Source organism: Cryptomeria japonica, chromosome 8, assembly GCF_030272615.1.
Source record: "Cryptomeria japonica chromosome 8, Sugi_1.0, whole genome shotgun sequence".
NCBI lineage: Eukaryota > Viridiplantae > Streptophyta > Pinopsida > Cupressales > Cupressaceae > Cryptomeria > Cryptomeria japonica.
The window spans coordinates 338,747,398-338,762,512 of record NC_081412.1 but is presented as its reverse complement, the minus strand read 5'-3'; positions in this window follow the sequence as shown (position 1 = coordinate 338,762,512).

Genomic DNA, 15,115 nt, shown 5'->3' with positions numbered 1-15,115 from the left:
ATTTCATAGCTTGTGCCTCAAAAGCCCCAGTTTCGAAGCATCAAAATCAATGTTTTGAGGCACAACAAGGTTTCAAGATGCAAGCCCCGATTCTAGAGCCAGTACCATCAAAATTCAATTTTGAAGCATATTGTGCTCTTAGAACCATATTTTAGAAATTGTGCCTCAAAAGCCCCAGTTTTGGTTCATCAATATTGATGTTTGGTTGCACAACAAGGTTTCAAGATGCAAGTCTTGATTCTAGAGTCAGTACCATCAAAATTTTATTTTGACGCACATCATTTTCTTAGAACCTTTTTTTGGAGCTTATGCCTGAAAATCTTTAGTTTCGAAGTATCAAAATTGGTGTTTGGAGGCACAAGAAGCTTTCAGGGCGCAAATCCCTATTCCGGAGCCTCTAGTGTCAAAACGTGATTTTGATGCACATCATGCTCTTAGAACCTCGTTTTGCAGTGTGTGGCTCAAAAAATCCGGTTTCAAAACAAGAAAATCAATGTTTAAAGGCACAACAAGGTTTCAAGACACAAGTCCCGATTCTCAAGCTAATAGCGTCAAAACATGATTTTAAAAAACATGGTGTTCATAGAACTTCATTTCGGAGGTTGTTCCTCAAAAGCCTCATTTTTGGAGCATAAAATTTAGTGTTTGGAGGCACAACAAGGTTTCAAGACACAAGTCCCAATTCGAGAGTCGGTAGCATCAAAAAGTAATTTTGGTGTACATCGTGCTCTTCGAACTTCATTTAGGAGATTGTGCCTTGAAAGCCCTGATTTTGGAACATCAAAATAAATGTTTGGAGGCACAACAAGGTTTCAAGAAGCAAGTACCTATTCCAGAGCCTGTAGCGTCAAAATTCCATTTTGACGCACATCATTCTCTTAGAACCTCATTTCGGAGCTTGTGCCTAGAAAGACCCAGTTTTCGGAGCTTGTGCCTGGAAAGACCCAGTTTTTTAGCATCAAAAATCAATGTTTGGAGGTACAACAAGGTTTCAAGATGTAAGTCCTGATTCTAGAGTCAATAGCATCAAAATTAAAGTTGTTTTCACATTGTGCTCTTAGAACCCTGTTTTAGAAATTGTGCCTCAAAAGTCCCAATTTTGGAGCATCAAAATCGATGTTTGGAGGCACAACAAGGTTTCAAGATGCAAGTCCTCATTCTGGAGCCGGTAATGTCAAAATTTGATTTAATTTGATTTTGACACACATCGTGCTCTTAGATTCTTGTTTTAGAGCTTATACCTCAAAATCTTCAGTTTTGAAGCATCAAAATTGGTGTTTGGAGGCACAACAAGCTTTCAAGACGCAAGTCCCTATTCCAGAGCCTGTAGTGTCAAAACGTAATTTTGATGCACATCGTGCTCTTAGAACCTCATTTCGGAGCGTGTGGCTCAAAAGCTCTAGTTTCAAAACATCAAAATAAATTTTATAAAGGCACAACAAGGTTTCACGACATAAGTCTCGATTCTCAAGCTGATAGCATCAAAACACTATTTTAACAAACATGCTATTTTTAGAACCTCATTTCGGAGGTTGTGCCTCAAAAGCCTCATTTTTGGAGCATAAAAATTAGTGTTTGGAGGCACAATAAGGTTTCAAGACACAAGTCCCAATTCCAGAGTGGGTAGCGTCAAAACGCATTTTTGATGTACATCATGCTCTTAGAACCTCATTTCAGAGCTTGTGCCTTGAAAGCCCTGATTTTGGCACATCAAAATAAACGTTTTGAGGCACAACAATGTTTCAAGAAGAAAGTCCCTATTCCAGAGTCTGTAGCATCAAAATTCCATTTTGACACACATCATTCTCTTAGAAGCTCATTTCGAAGCTTGTGCCTCGAAATACCTAGTTTTGGAGCATCAAAATAAATGTTTGGAGTCACAACAAGGTTTCAAGACACAAGTCCCAATTCCATAGTTGGTAGTGTCAAAACACAATTTTGATGTACATCATGCTCTTAGAACTTCATTTCAAAGCTTGTGCCTTGAAAGCTCTGATTTTGGAACATCAAAATCAATGTTTTGAGGCACAATAGGTTTTCAAGATGCAAGTCTTGATTCTAGAGTCAATAGCATCAAAATCTGATTTTGGTGCACATCGTGCTCTTAGAACCTCATTTTGAAGCTTTTTTCTCAAAAGCCCTGGTTTCAGATCATCAAAATCAACGTTTTGAGGCTCAACAAGGTTTCAAGAGGCAAGCCCCAATTCTAGAGCCAATAGCATCAAAATTCATGTTTGATGCACATAGTGCCCTTAGAACCCTGTTTTACAAATTGTGCCTCACAAGCCCCAGTTTTGGAGCATCAAAATTGATGTTTGGAGGCACAACAAAGTTTCAAGATGCAAGTCCTGATTCTGGAATCGTGCTCTTAGAAATTTGACGCACATCGTGCTCTTAGAACCTTGTTTTGGAGCTTATGCCTCAAAATCTTCGGTTTCAAAGCATCAAATAAGGTGTTTGGAGGCACAACAAGCCTTCAAGATGCAAGTCCCTATTCCGAAGCCACATCGTGCTCTTAGAACCTCGTTTCCGAGCGTGTGGCTCGAAACCTCCAGTTTCAAAATATCAAAATCAATGTTTAAAGGCATAGAAAGGTTTCATGACACAAGTCCCGATTCTCAAGCTGATAGCATCAAAATACTTTTTTGACAAACATGGTGTTCTTAGAACCTCATTCCAGAGGTTGTGCCTCAAAACCCTCATTTTTGGAGCATAAAAATTAGTGTTTGGAGGCACAACAAGGTTTCATGAAACAAGTCCCAATTCTGGAGAGTGGGTAGCGTCAAAACGCAATTTTGATGTACATCATGCTCTTAGAACCTCATTTCAGAGCTTTTCCCTTCAAAGCCCTGATTTTGGGACATCAAAATCAATGTTTTGAGGCACAACAAGGTTTCAAGAAGCAAGTCCCTATTCCAGAGTCTGTAGCATCAAAATTCCATTTTGACGCACATCATTCTCTTAGAAGCTCATTTTGGAGTTTGTGCCTCAAAAGACCCAGTTTTGGAGCATCAAAATCAATGTTTAGATGCACAACAAGGTTTCAAAATGCAAGTTTGAATTCTAGAGTCAATAGTGTAAAAATATGATTTTGGCGCACATCATGCTCTTAGAACCTTATTTCGAAGCTTGTGCTCTTAGAACCCTGTTCTAGAAATTGTGCCTCAAAAGCCCCAGTTTGGAGGCACAAAAAGGTTTCAAGATGCAATTCCTTATTCTAGAGCCAGTAGCGTCAAAATTTGATTTTGATGCACATCATGCTCTTAGAACCTTGTTTTGGAGCCTATGCCTCAAAATCTTCAATTTTGAAACATCAAAATTGGTGTTTGGAGGCACAACAAGCTTTCAAGACGCAAGTCCCTATTCCAGAGCCTGTAGTTTCAAAATGTGATTTTGATGCACATCGTGCTCTTAGAACCTCCTTTTGGAGCATGTGGCTCAAAAACTCTAGTTTCAAAACATCCAAATCAATGTTTAAAGGCACAACAATGTTTCAAGACACAAGTCCTGATTCTCAAGCTGATAGCATGAAAACACGATTTTGACGAACATGGTGTTCTTAGAACCTCATTTCAGAGCTTGTGACTCAAAAGCCTCATTTTTCGAGCATAAAAATTAGTGTTTGGAGGCACAACAAGGTTTCAAGACACAAGTCCCAATTCCAGAGTGGGTAGAGTCAAAATGCAGTTTTGATGTACAACATGCTCTTAGAACCTCATTTCGGAGATTGTGCCTTGAAAACCCTGATTTTGGCACATCAAAATCAATGTTTTGAGGCACAACAAGGTTTCAAGAAACAAGTCCCTATTCCGGAGCCAGTAGCCATTTTGATGCACATCATTCTTTGAGAAGCTCATTTCAGAGCTTGTGCCTCGAAAGACCCAGTTTTGGAGCATCAAAATCAATGTTTGGGAGGCACAACAAGGTTTCAAGATGCAAGTCCCGATTCTTGAGTCAATAGCGCCAAAATTTGATTTTGTCGCACATTGTGCTCTTAGAACCTCATTTCGAAGCTTGTGCCTCGAAAGCCCCGATTTTGGAGCATCAAAATGAGTGCTTTGAGGCACAACAAGGTTTCAAGATGCAAGCCCCGATTTTAGAGCCAGTACCATCAAAATTCAAGTTTGATGCACATGTGCTCTTAGAACCATGTTTTAGAAATTGTACCTCAAAAGCCCCAATTTTGGAGCATCAAAATCGATGTTTGGAGGCACAACAAGGTTTAAAGACGTAAGTCCCTATATTCCAGAGCCTGTAGTGTCAAAATGTGATTTTGATGCACATCATGCTCTTAGAACCTCATTTCGAAGCGTGTGGCTCGAATGCGCCAGTTTGAAAACATCAAAATCAATGTTTAAAGACACAAGGTTTCAAGACACAAGTCTCGATTCTCAAGCTGATAGTGTCAAAACACAATTTTGACAAACATAGTGTTCTTAGAACCTCATTTCGAAGGTTGTTCCTCAAAAGCCTTATTTTTGGAGCATAAAATTAGTGTTTGGAGGCACAACAAGGTTTCAAGACAAGTCCCAATTTCAGAGTTGGTAGCGTCAAAACACAATTTTGATGTACATCGTGCTCTTAGAACCTCATTTCGGAGCTTGTGTCTTGAAAGCCCTGATTTTGGAATATCTAAGTCAGCGTTTGGAGGCACAACAAGGTTTCAAGAAGCAAGTCCCTATTCCGGAGCCTGTAGCGTGAAAATTCCATTTTCACGCCCATCATTTTCTTAGAAGCACATTTTGGAGCATCAAAATTAATGTTTGGAGGCACAACAAGGTTTCAAGATGCAAGTCCTGATTCTAGAGCTAGTAGCATCAAAATTAAAGTTTCATGCACATTGTGCTCTTAGAAGCCTGTTTTAGAAATAGTGCCTCAAAAGCCCCAGTTTTGGAGCATCAAAATTGATGTTTGGAGGCACAACAAGGTTTCAAGATGCAAATCCTGATTCTAGAGCCGGTAGCGTCAAAATTTGATTTTGATGCACATCGTGCTCTTAGAACCTTGTTTTTGAGCTTATGCCTCAAAATCTTCAGTTTGGAAGCATCAAAATTGGTGTCTAAAGGCACAACAAGATTTCAAGACGCAAGTCCCTATTCCGGAGCCTCTAGTGTCAAAACTCTATTTTGGTGCAAATCGTGCTCTTAGAACCTTGTTTTGGAGCGTGTGGCTCAAAAGCTCCAGTTTCGAAACATCAAAATCAATGTTTAAAGACACAACAAGGTTTCAAGACACAAGTCCCGATTCTCAAGCTGATAGTGTCAAAACACGATTTTGACAAACATAATGTTCTTATAACCTCATTTTTGAGGTTGTGCCTCAAAAGCTCATTTCAGAGCTTGTGCCTCCAAAGACCCAGTTTTGGAGTGTCAAAATCAATGTTTTGAGGCACAACAAGGTTTCAAGCTGTAAGGCCTGATTCTAGAGGTAGTAGCATCAAAATTCAATTTTGATGCACATTGTGCTCTTAGAACCCTCTTTTAGAAATTGTGCGTCAAAAGCCCCAGTTTTGGATCATCAAAATCGATGTTTGGAGGCAGAAAAAAGTTTCAAGATGCAAGTACTGATTCTAGAGCCGGTAGCGTCAAAATTTGATTTTGACACACATCGTGCTATTAGAACCTTGTTTTGGAACACATTGTGCGAAAACTTGTTTTTGATGCACATGATGCTGTTATAACCTAGTTTCATAGCGTGTGGCTCAAAAGCTCTAGTTTCAAAACATCAAAATCAATGTTTAAAGGCACAACAAGGTTTCAAAAAACAAGTCCCGATTCTCAAGCTGATAGCGTCAAAACAGAATTTTGACAAACATGGTGTTCTTAGAACCTCATTTCGGAGGTTGTGCCTCAAAAGGCTCATTTTTGGAGCATATAATTAGTGTTTGGAGGCAAAACAAGCTTTCAAGACACAAGTCCCAATTCTAGAGTCAGTAGCATCAAAATGCAATTTTGATGTACATCATACTCTTAGAACCTCATTTCGGAGCTTGTGTCTTGAAAGCCCTGATTTTGGCACATAAAAATCAATGTTTTGAGGCACAACAAGGTTTCATGAAGCAAGTCCCTATTCTAGAGCATCAAAATCAGTATTTTGAGGCACAACAAGGTTTCAAGATGCAAGCCCCGATTCTAGAGCCAATAGCATCAAAATTCAATTTTGATGCACATTGTGCTGTTAGAACCCTTTTTTAGAAATTTAGCCTCAAAGGCCCCAGTTTTGGAGCATCAAGATCGATGTTTGGAGGCACAACAAGGTTGCAAGATTCGAGTCCTGATTCTGGAGCTAGTAGCATCAAAATTTAATTTTGGCATACATCGTGCTCTTAGAACCTTGTTTTGGACCTTACGCCTCAAAATCATCGGTTTCAAAGCATCAAAATTGGTCTTTGGAGGCACAACAAATTTTCAAGACGCAAGTTCCTATTCTAGAGCTTGTAGTGTCAAAACATGATTTTGATGCACATCGTGCTCTTAGAACATCGTTTCGGTGCGTGGCTCGAAATCTTCAGTTTCAAAACATCAAAATCAATATTTAAAGGCATAACAAGGTTTCAAGACACAAGTCCCGATTCTAAAGCTGTTAGGGTCAAAACACAATTTTGACAAACATGCTGTTCTTAGAAACTCATTTCCAAGGTTGTGCCACAAAAGCCTCATTTTTGGATAATAAAAATTAGTGTTTGGAGGCACAACAAGGTTTCAAGACACAACAAGGTTTCAAGACACAAGTCCCAATTCCTGAGTCAATATCATCAAAATGAAATTTTGATGTACATCGTGCTCTTAGAACCTCATTTTAGAGCTTGAGCCTTGAAAGCCTTGATTTTGGAATATCAAAATCAATGTTTCGAGGCACAACAAAGTTTCAAGAAGCAAGTCCCTATTCCGGAGCCTGTCGCGTCAAAATTTCATTTTGACGCACATCATTCTCTTAGAAGCTCATTTCGAAGCTTGTGCCTCGAAAGGCCCGGTTTTGGAGCATCAAAATCAATGTTTTGAGGCATAACAAGGTTTCAAGATGCAAGCCCTGATTCTAGAGGCAGTAGCATCAAAATTCAATTTTGATGCACATTGTGCTCTTAGAACTTTGTTTTAGAAATTCTGCCTCAAAAGCCCCAGTTTTGGAGCATCAAAATCAATGTTTGGAGGGACAACAAGGTTTCAAGATGGAAGTCCTGATTCTAGAGTAAAAAGCATCAAAATTTGAATTTGACACACATCGTGCTCTTAGAACCTTGTTTTGGAGCTTATGCCTCAAAATCTTTGATTTCGAAGCATCCAAATTGGTGTTTGGAGGCACAACAGGCTTTCAAGATGCAAGTCCTTATTCTGGAGCCTGTAGTGTCAAAACGTGATTTTGATGCACATCGTGCTTTTAGAACCTCATTTCAGAGCATGTGCCTCGAAAGCTCCAGTTTCAAAACATCAAAATCAATGTTTAAAGGCTCAACAAGGTTTCAAGACACAAGTCCCGATTGTCAAGTTGATAGCATCAAAACATGATTTTGACAAACATGGTGTTCTTAGAACTCATTTGGAGGTTATGCCTCAAAAGCCTCTTTTTTGGAGCTTAAAAATTAGTGTTTGGAGGTACAACAAGGTTTCAAGACACAAGTCCCAATTCCAGAGTGGGTAGCAACAAAACGCAATTTTGATGTACATCATGCTCTTAGAAGCTCATTTTGGAGCTTGTGCCTCGAAAGCCCTGGTTTTGGAGCATCAAAATCAGTGTTTTGAGGCACAACAAGGTTTCAAGATGCAAGCCCTGACTCTAGAGCCAGTAGCATCAAAATTCAATTTTGATGCATATTGTGCTCTTAGAACTTTGTTTTACAAATTGTGCCTCAAAAGCCCCAATTTTGGAGCATCAAAATCGATGTTTGGTAGGACAACAAGGTTTCAAGATGCAAGTCTTGATTCTAGAGCCGAGAGCGTCAAAATTTGAATATGATGCACATCGTGCTCTTAGAACCTTGTTTTGGAGCTTATGCCTCAAAATCTTCAGTTTCGAAGCATCTAAATTGGTGTTTGGAGGCACAACACGCTTTCAAGATGCAAGTCCCTATTTTAGAGGCTGTAGTATCAAAACGTGATTTTGATGCACTTCGTGCTCTTAAAACCTCATTTCGGAGCATGTGGCTCAAAAGCTCTAGTTTCAAAACATCAAAATCAATCTTTAAAGACACAACAAGGTTTCAAGACGCAAGTCCCGATTTTGAAGGTGATAGCGTGAAAACACGATTTTGACAAACATGGTGTTCTTAGAACCTCATTTCGGAGGTTGTGCCTCAAAATCCTCATTTTTGGAGCAGAAAAATTAGTGTTTGGAGGCACAACAAGATTTGAAGACACAAGTCTCAATTCCATCAGTAGCATCAAAACGCAATTTTTATGTACATCGTACTCTTAGAACCTCATTTCGGAGCTTGTTCCTCGAAAGCCCTGATTTTGGCACATCAAAATCAATGTTTGAGGCACAGCAAGGTTTCAAGATGCAAGTCCCTATTCTGGAGCCTGTAGCATCAAAATTCCATTTTGACGCACATCATTCTTTTACAAGCTCATTTCGGAGATTGTGCCTCAAAAGACCCAGTTTTGGAGCATCAAAATCAATGTTTGGAGGCACAACAAGGTTTCAAGATGCAAGACCCGATTCTAGAGTCAATAGTGTCAAAATCTGATATTTGCACACATCGTGTGCTCTTAGAACCTTGTTTTGGAGCTTATGCCTCAAAATCTTCAGTTTCGGAGTGTGTGCCTCGAAAGCTCCAGTTTCAAAACATCAAAATCAATGTTTAAAGGCACAACAAGATTTCAAGACACAAGTCTCGATTCTCAAGTCGATAGCATCAAAACATGATTTTGACAAACATGGTGTTCTTAGAACCTCATTCGGAGGTTGTGCCTCAAAACTCTCTTTTTTGGAGCTTAAAAATTAGTGTTTGGAGGCACAACAAGGTTTCAAGACACAAGTCCCAATTCCAGAGTCGGTAGCAACAAAATGCAATTTTGATGTACATCGTGCTCTTAGAAGCTCATTTCGGAGCTTATGCCTCGAAAGTCCCAGTTTTGGAGCATCAAAATCAGTGTTTTGAGGTACAACAAGGTTTCAAGATGCAAGCCCCGATTCTAGAGCCAGTAGGATCAAAATTCAATTTTTATGCACATTGTACTCTTAGAACTTTGTTTTAGAAATTGTGCCTCAAAAGCCCCAGTTTTAGAGCATCAAAATCGATGTTTGGAGGGACAACAAGGTTTCAAGATGCAAGTCCTGATTCTAGAGCCAAGAGCATCAAAATTTGAATATGACGCACATCGTGCTCTTGAACCTTGTTTTGGAGCTTATGCCTCAAAATCTTTGCTTTCGAAGCATCCAAATTGGTGTTTGGAGGCACAACACACTTTCAAGACGCAAGTCCCTATTTCGGAGCCTATAGTGTCAAAACATGATTTTGATGCATATCGTTCTCTTAGAATCTCATTTCGGAGGGTGTGGCTCAAAAGCTCTAGTTTCAAAACATCAAAATCAATCTTTAAAGACACAACAAGGTTTCAAGACACAAGTCCCGATTTTGAAGGTGATAGCGTCAAAACACGATTTTGACAAACATGGTGTTCTTAGAACCTCATTTCAGAGGTTGTGCCTCAAAATCCTTGTTTTTGGAGCATAAAAATTAGTGTTTGGAGGCACAACAAGGTTTCAAGACACAAGTCCCAATTCTAGAGTCGGTAGCGTCAAAACGCAATTTTGATGTACATTGTGCTCTTATAACCTCATTTCAGAGCTTGTGCCTTGAAAGCCCTGATATTAGCACAACAAAATCAATGTTTTGAGGCACAACAAGGTTTCAAGAGGCAAGTCCCTATTCCGGAGCCTGTAGCGTCAAAACTCAATTCTGACGCACATCATTCTCTTAGAAGCTCATTTCAGAGCTTGTGCCTCGAAAGACCCAGTTTTGGAGTGTTGGGTTCCCACAGATACTGAGAGGGCGGGGGGGTGAATTAGTATCTGACCGGTAATGGAATTTTCTTAAAACTGAATATGCAGAATATAAAGTAACAGTATACCGGTATGCAAGAATTAATGCAAATAACAGAATCAAAAGCATCCACATGAAAAGAACACCATAACACAAGATGTTTTACGAGGAAACCCGGTGTGGGAAAAACCTCGGTGGGATTTGCGACCCACAATATTCACTTACTTGCCAATAAGAGAATATTACTTACAATAGGGGCCTGCACATGCAGGAAGGCTAACTGCCTAGAGCTCACTGCTCAATAAGAAGTCACACTGACTTACAATGAGGATTTACACAAATCCAATATTCTGTACTGCTTTACAATAGCATCTTCAATGCCAGATTCAGTACCGGTTCTTGCTCTGTTCTTTACATATACCCTTGACCTACAATTCGCACATTAGGTTTGCCTTATAATTTATTTATTACATTCTATCCATATCTTACAAATGCCTACAATGATCTCTTTTATATACAAGAGTCATTTTACAATTTGCCAAGTCGGCTTACATTGATAAACAAAATATTACATATCAGAAATCCTGTCGGCCTCTGTGCTGGTATACATATTTCCTTCTGTGCCGGTGTACATCTTCTGTGCTAGTGTACATCTTCTATGCCGGTGCCGGTGTAGATTGATTTTGTTGATGTCGGTGCACTGCTTTATTTGAGTAAAGATTTGCCGGTATAATGTCTTGCCGGTGCCATAGGATTGCAAGGTTGCCTGAGTAATGCTTTGCCGGTATAATGTCTTGCCAGTTCCATAGGATTGCAAGGTTGCCATCAATGACAAAACCTTCAATCACACACAATGTCTCATTGGAGTGTCCATATGCCAACAATCTCCCCCTTTGGCATTGATGGTAACACTCATGAGAAATTTCAAAAAGTATCCAAAAATGTATAGTCCAAAAATGTTACCAAAAATGTTTACCAAAAATGTTAGAGCTCCCCCTGAGCATGTGATCCCTATTTTTTGAATTTTCTCATCTACTACTCCCCCTTTGGCATCAATGACAAAGGTTAATAGATTTTGCAGCTGTACCAATTTATAACCTCAACCTTGTAGTTGGGTAGTTATTATCTGAAGAATATCTCCCAAAATTAAGTTTATACCATCCATAAACTTCTTGCTCTCCTTTATTGCTATCTCAGTTCTGTGTACTATACCGATGAGATGCTGCAAGTGCTCTGCCGATGTTTTGCTACCCTGTGTTAGTGCCTCTGAGATTTCCTTACGCAGAGATGCTAAATAGTCCAATCTTGGACTTAGTTTAGATCTCAAAAATTTTGCCTTGTTTATTTTCTCTTTTTCTCTTTCTAATTTGAGCAATTCTTCCTCAAAATTTATTATCTTTTCCTCAAAAACTGATAATGTATCGGGTGAGTTAAAAAAATTATCAGTAAGTTTATTGATCTCTTCCTGTACCTTGCTCATCTTTTTGTCTACATCCGTGGTCAAAAAGTTTATCTTACAGGTGTCTTTATACAGAGTTTTGTACTTTTTCTATAAATTGCACAGTTCCGGTAGAAGTGTGTCAAATTCCCTATTACACTTCTTTATTCCTTCCTCAAAGAATTTATGTTTCTCTTTTTCTACACTTTCCTTTATAGTTTCTACCTTTGTTTGCTCAAAATTTCCAGAAATATATTTACAAAGTGTATCCAACTGGCCTAAAGAATCTTTGTTGGCTATATTACAATTTGGAGCTATTAATTTCAAAACTGGAATTGAATCATTTATTGCTTTATAGGCTTGTGAGCTATAATCAGTTATTTTCTTGATAGATTCGAGCAATACCTCTGTTACATTTGATGGTGACCCAGTGAACTGAGTGCCGGTGGAAGGGACCATGCTGGTATTGACCTTTGGTAGGTATTTTGTGTCTCCATCTCTTTAAGCACAGTTTTTCTTGCATCATTTCTTACCGGTGGCATCTGTTTTGGAGCCTTTAGCTCTGTTGGTTGCTCTGTTTGTGTTCCAGATTCCATCTTTTTCTCTGAATCTGCTGCCGATTGCTCTTGGTTTCCTGTTGCCGGTTGCTCTTTATTATCAGATTAGGATTGTTATCCTCTATGTCCATGCTCTCAGCTGCCGGTTGATCTTCTGCAGTTGTTTTTACCGATGGAGTATTTAAAGGAGGTGGGGGTAAGTTGTCTCTAATCTTGATACTTGGCGGTCCACCAACTTTACCTTTCCCTTTGTCCTTTTGATATACCAGAATGGGCTTGGGATTCATATATTCTTCTTGTTTTTCTTTTTCAACCAAGAATCTATCCCAACCATCTTCTGTTTCAGTTGAAACTTCAGTAACTCTACTTGCCATTAATGATATTTGCCAGTGTGCAGTGGAAAAGACTGTCCGGTTGGCCTGAGCTATCAAATCATCAATTTCCTTAGGTGAATTGACTGGGTATATTGCAAGTAATTTTTCTATTTTAATTTTCTTATCCAACTCAATTATTCCTTGCCTTCTGGCCTCAAGTCTTTTATATAATTCATCAGGAATTTCATTTAGGACTTGCATCAAAAACTTTTTATACATGTCCATGTGTAGTATAACACTTTCTTCAACTTGTCCTTTCTCATCTTCTGATAGGGTGTCATAGATTTTCCCTATGTTTTTCAATTTACCTTCCTCTGTGATTTCATTCAGTAATATGTCAAAAGGGGCCAAGTCAGTGTCTGTCTTCTTCTTCTTTTTGGGGGTCAGCTTTTTCTTAGGTGTGGCTTTCTTGACTGGAGACCTTACAGCTTGTTGCTTCTGTCTTGTCCTTCTAGGTGAAGGAGTGGATACCGGTGAGGGGTCTCTTTTCCTAACAACTCTTTTGAAAGTTGTTGGCATATCTCCTTCTGAGGAGGTATCTACCAGTGATAGATGAGTTTCAGGCTGTTGGGCTGCCAACTCTTCTTCTGTTATGCCGGTTTTCTTTAATACATCATCTTTTAAGGCTTTTGCTTGCCTGCTTCCTTTCGTCACAGATGCCTCAACTTTCTTTACTCTCTTTTTAGATTGAATTTGACTTTCAATGTGCTCAGCACTACCAAATACTTCTTCCTTTGGTTCATTGGGGGCTTCCAGAAGTGCTTTGGCATAAGTTTCCACTATGTGGTCATCTGTTTCATACCCCATTTCTGTAACCCAGATTATTCTTGGGATGACTGCTTCCATCCAGATCTCATCATTTTTTATTACAAAACATATGTCATCCTTTTATTTGTTGACAATTTCCTGTGATAGTCTGATCCTCTTATTCATTTTGACTTTTAGTGCTTGAAAATACTCATGGATATTCTTTTCTTTGTTTTCACCCATGTTGTTGAATAAGTCAGACAATTATTTTCCTACCGGTATGTCAAATCCAAAATCCTTGTTTCCTATACTGGGAGCCTGTTTGGTTATATGTTGTATTAAGAATACAAGTAAATTTCCAAATCTAAAGGTTCCTTTCTTATCCTTCTTGATTTTTGCCAAATTGTCAATTAACTCATCTTTTAACCATTCACAGATATCAATTTTCATATTGTCCTTAACCATGTCATAAGCACTCTTTATGCATAAACTGGAAACAGAGTTAAGCCTATTTGCATGAGTTGCTTTGTAACCTAGAATCATGCTAATGAATCTCACATTTGTATCGGTCACATCATTAACCCTCAATGATCTTTTGTCGGATGTTGCACCAATTAATTTCATTACTAGGTCATTGGAGACCTTCTTGGTTTTGTCGGGTCTGGTATCGGTGGAAGGTAACCCTGTTACTGCTTTCACAGCTACCTTTGTAATTTTATGCACTGAGTCAAGCCAAAAGAATGAGCCATGTACCCTGCTAAGAACTATCCTAACCACTTCCTTGGGAAATTCAGGAATGTAGAGGATTTCAGTGAATCTTAGAGTTTCAACAATTTTATGTTCAGGTTTCACATTTCTGGCATTGTCACATATAACAGATTTGTACATGTTTTTTATTTCTTCATCACCTAATTCCTCTATGTTGCAATGAATATACATTCTAGGGTCTTCTTGCATAAACAACACCCTTTGGAATTTGGGAAAAAACACCTGTGTTGTCATCTTTCTTAGCTACCTCGGGAACTAGCTCAAACACAGGCCTAGGTCATTTTATAACCTCGACTACTGTAGGGTTTGCTATGAATTCAGGTACAGAGGAGGATGCCATGATGATAAATACCTTTTTGTACCTTTGGATGGATTGATTGCTGAAGTGCTTTGCCTCTTTGCTTGGAATGCCTTAGCTCGGAAATCTTCGCGCTCTCTAAAGGTTTGAATTCATGGTGAAATGAAATGGAGCCAAAAACCTTATTTTATAAAGTCTTTTCTGCTACCTACCGCATTAATTATTTGTCGGCAATGTATTAACTCAACTTTATTTGCCGGTAATGGAGGATTTTCAACTTCTTTTCGCTAACCGAGGGAATAATAGCACATGTGTCATTAAATTGCCAAACCCTCAAGATAATTTTCTTCAATTTGATGAAGAACATCCTGCCGGTGGAGCATTGCTTTGTCCTGCCGACGAAGCATTTGTTGGTTCTACCGGTGGAGGAGTAACCCCAATATTTAGATCACCTTTTCTAATCCATTACTTTGAAATTCTTGCTTAACCTCTTCAACCTTTTCTTTACCTTTCAAGCTAGTACTTTTGTTATCTACCGGTGTACCTTTACTTCTACAAAATTTAGCAATATGACCAATCTTGTTACATGCATAACAAGTTACATTATTTTTCTGAATAGCTTTCCCAGAACCTATGTCGGTTTGTGTTCTGCATTTATTTGATAAATGACCATATCTTCCACAAACATAACATCTTACATTCATTCTGCAATTTTCAGAGTTATGACCAATTTTGTTGCATTTGGTGCATTGACCGGTCGGAGGATTGATGTTCTGATAATTCCTAGATCTACATTCATTTGCCCTATGACCATATTTATTACAGTTAAAGTATTTTCCATTGAATTTGTAAGTATTAGAGGGTCTTACCGGTTTGCTTTGATCCTGGGTATTTGCAGTACCAGAGCTTTCTCCAACTTCAAATCCAACTCCAGAAGTGTCACCTTTGGGT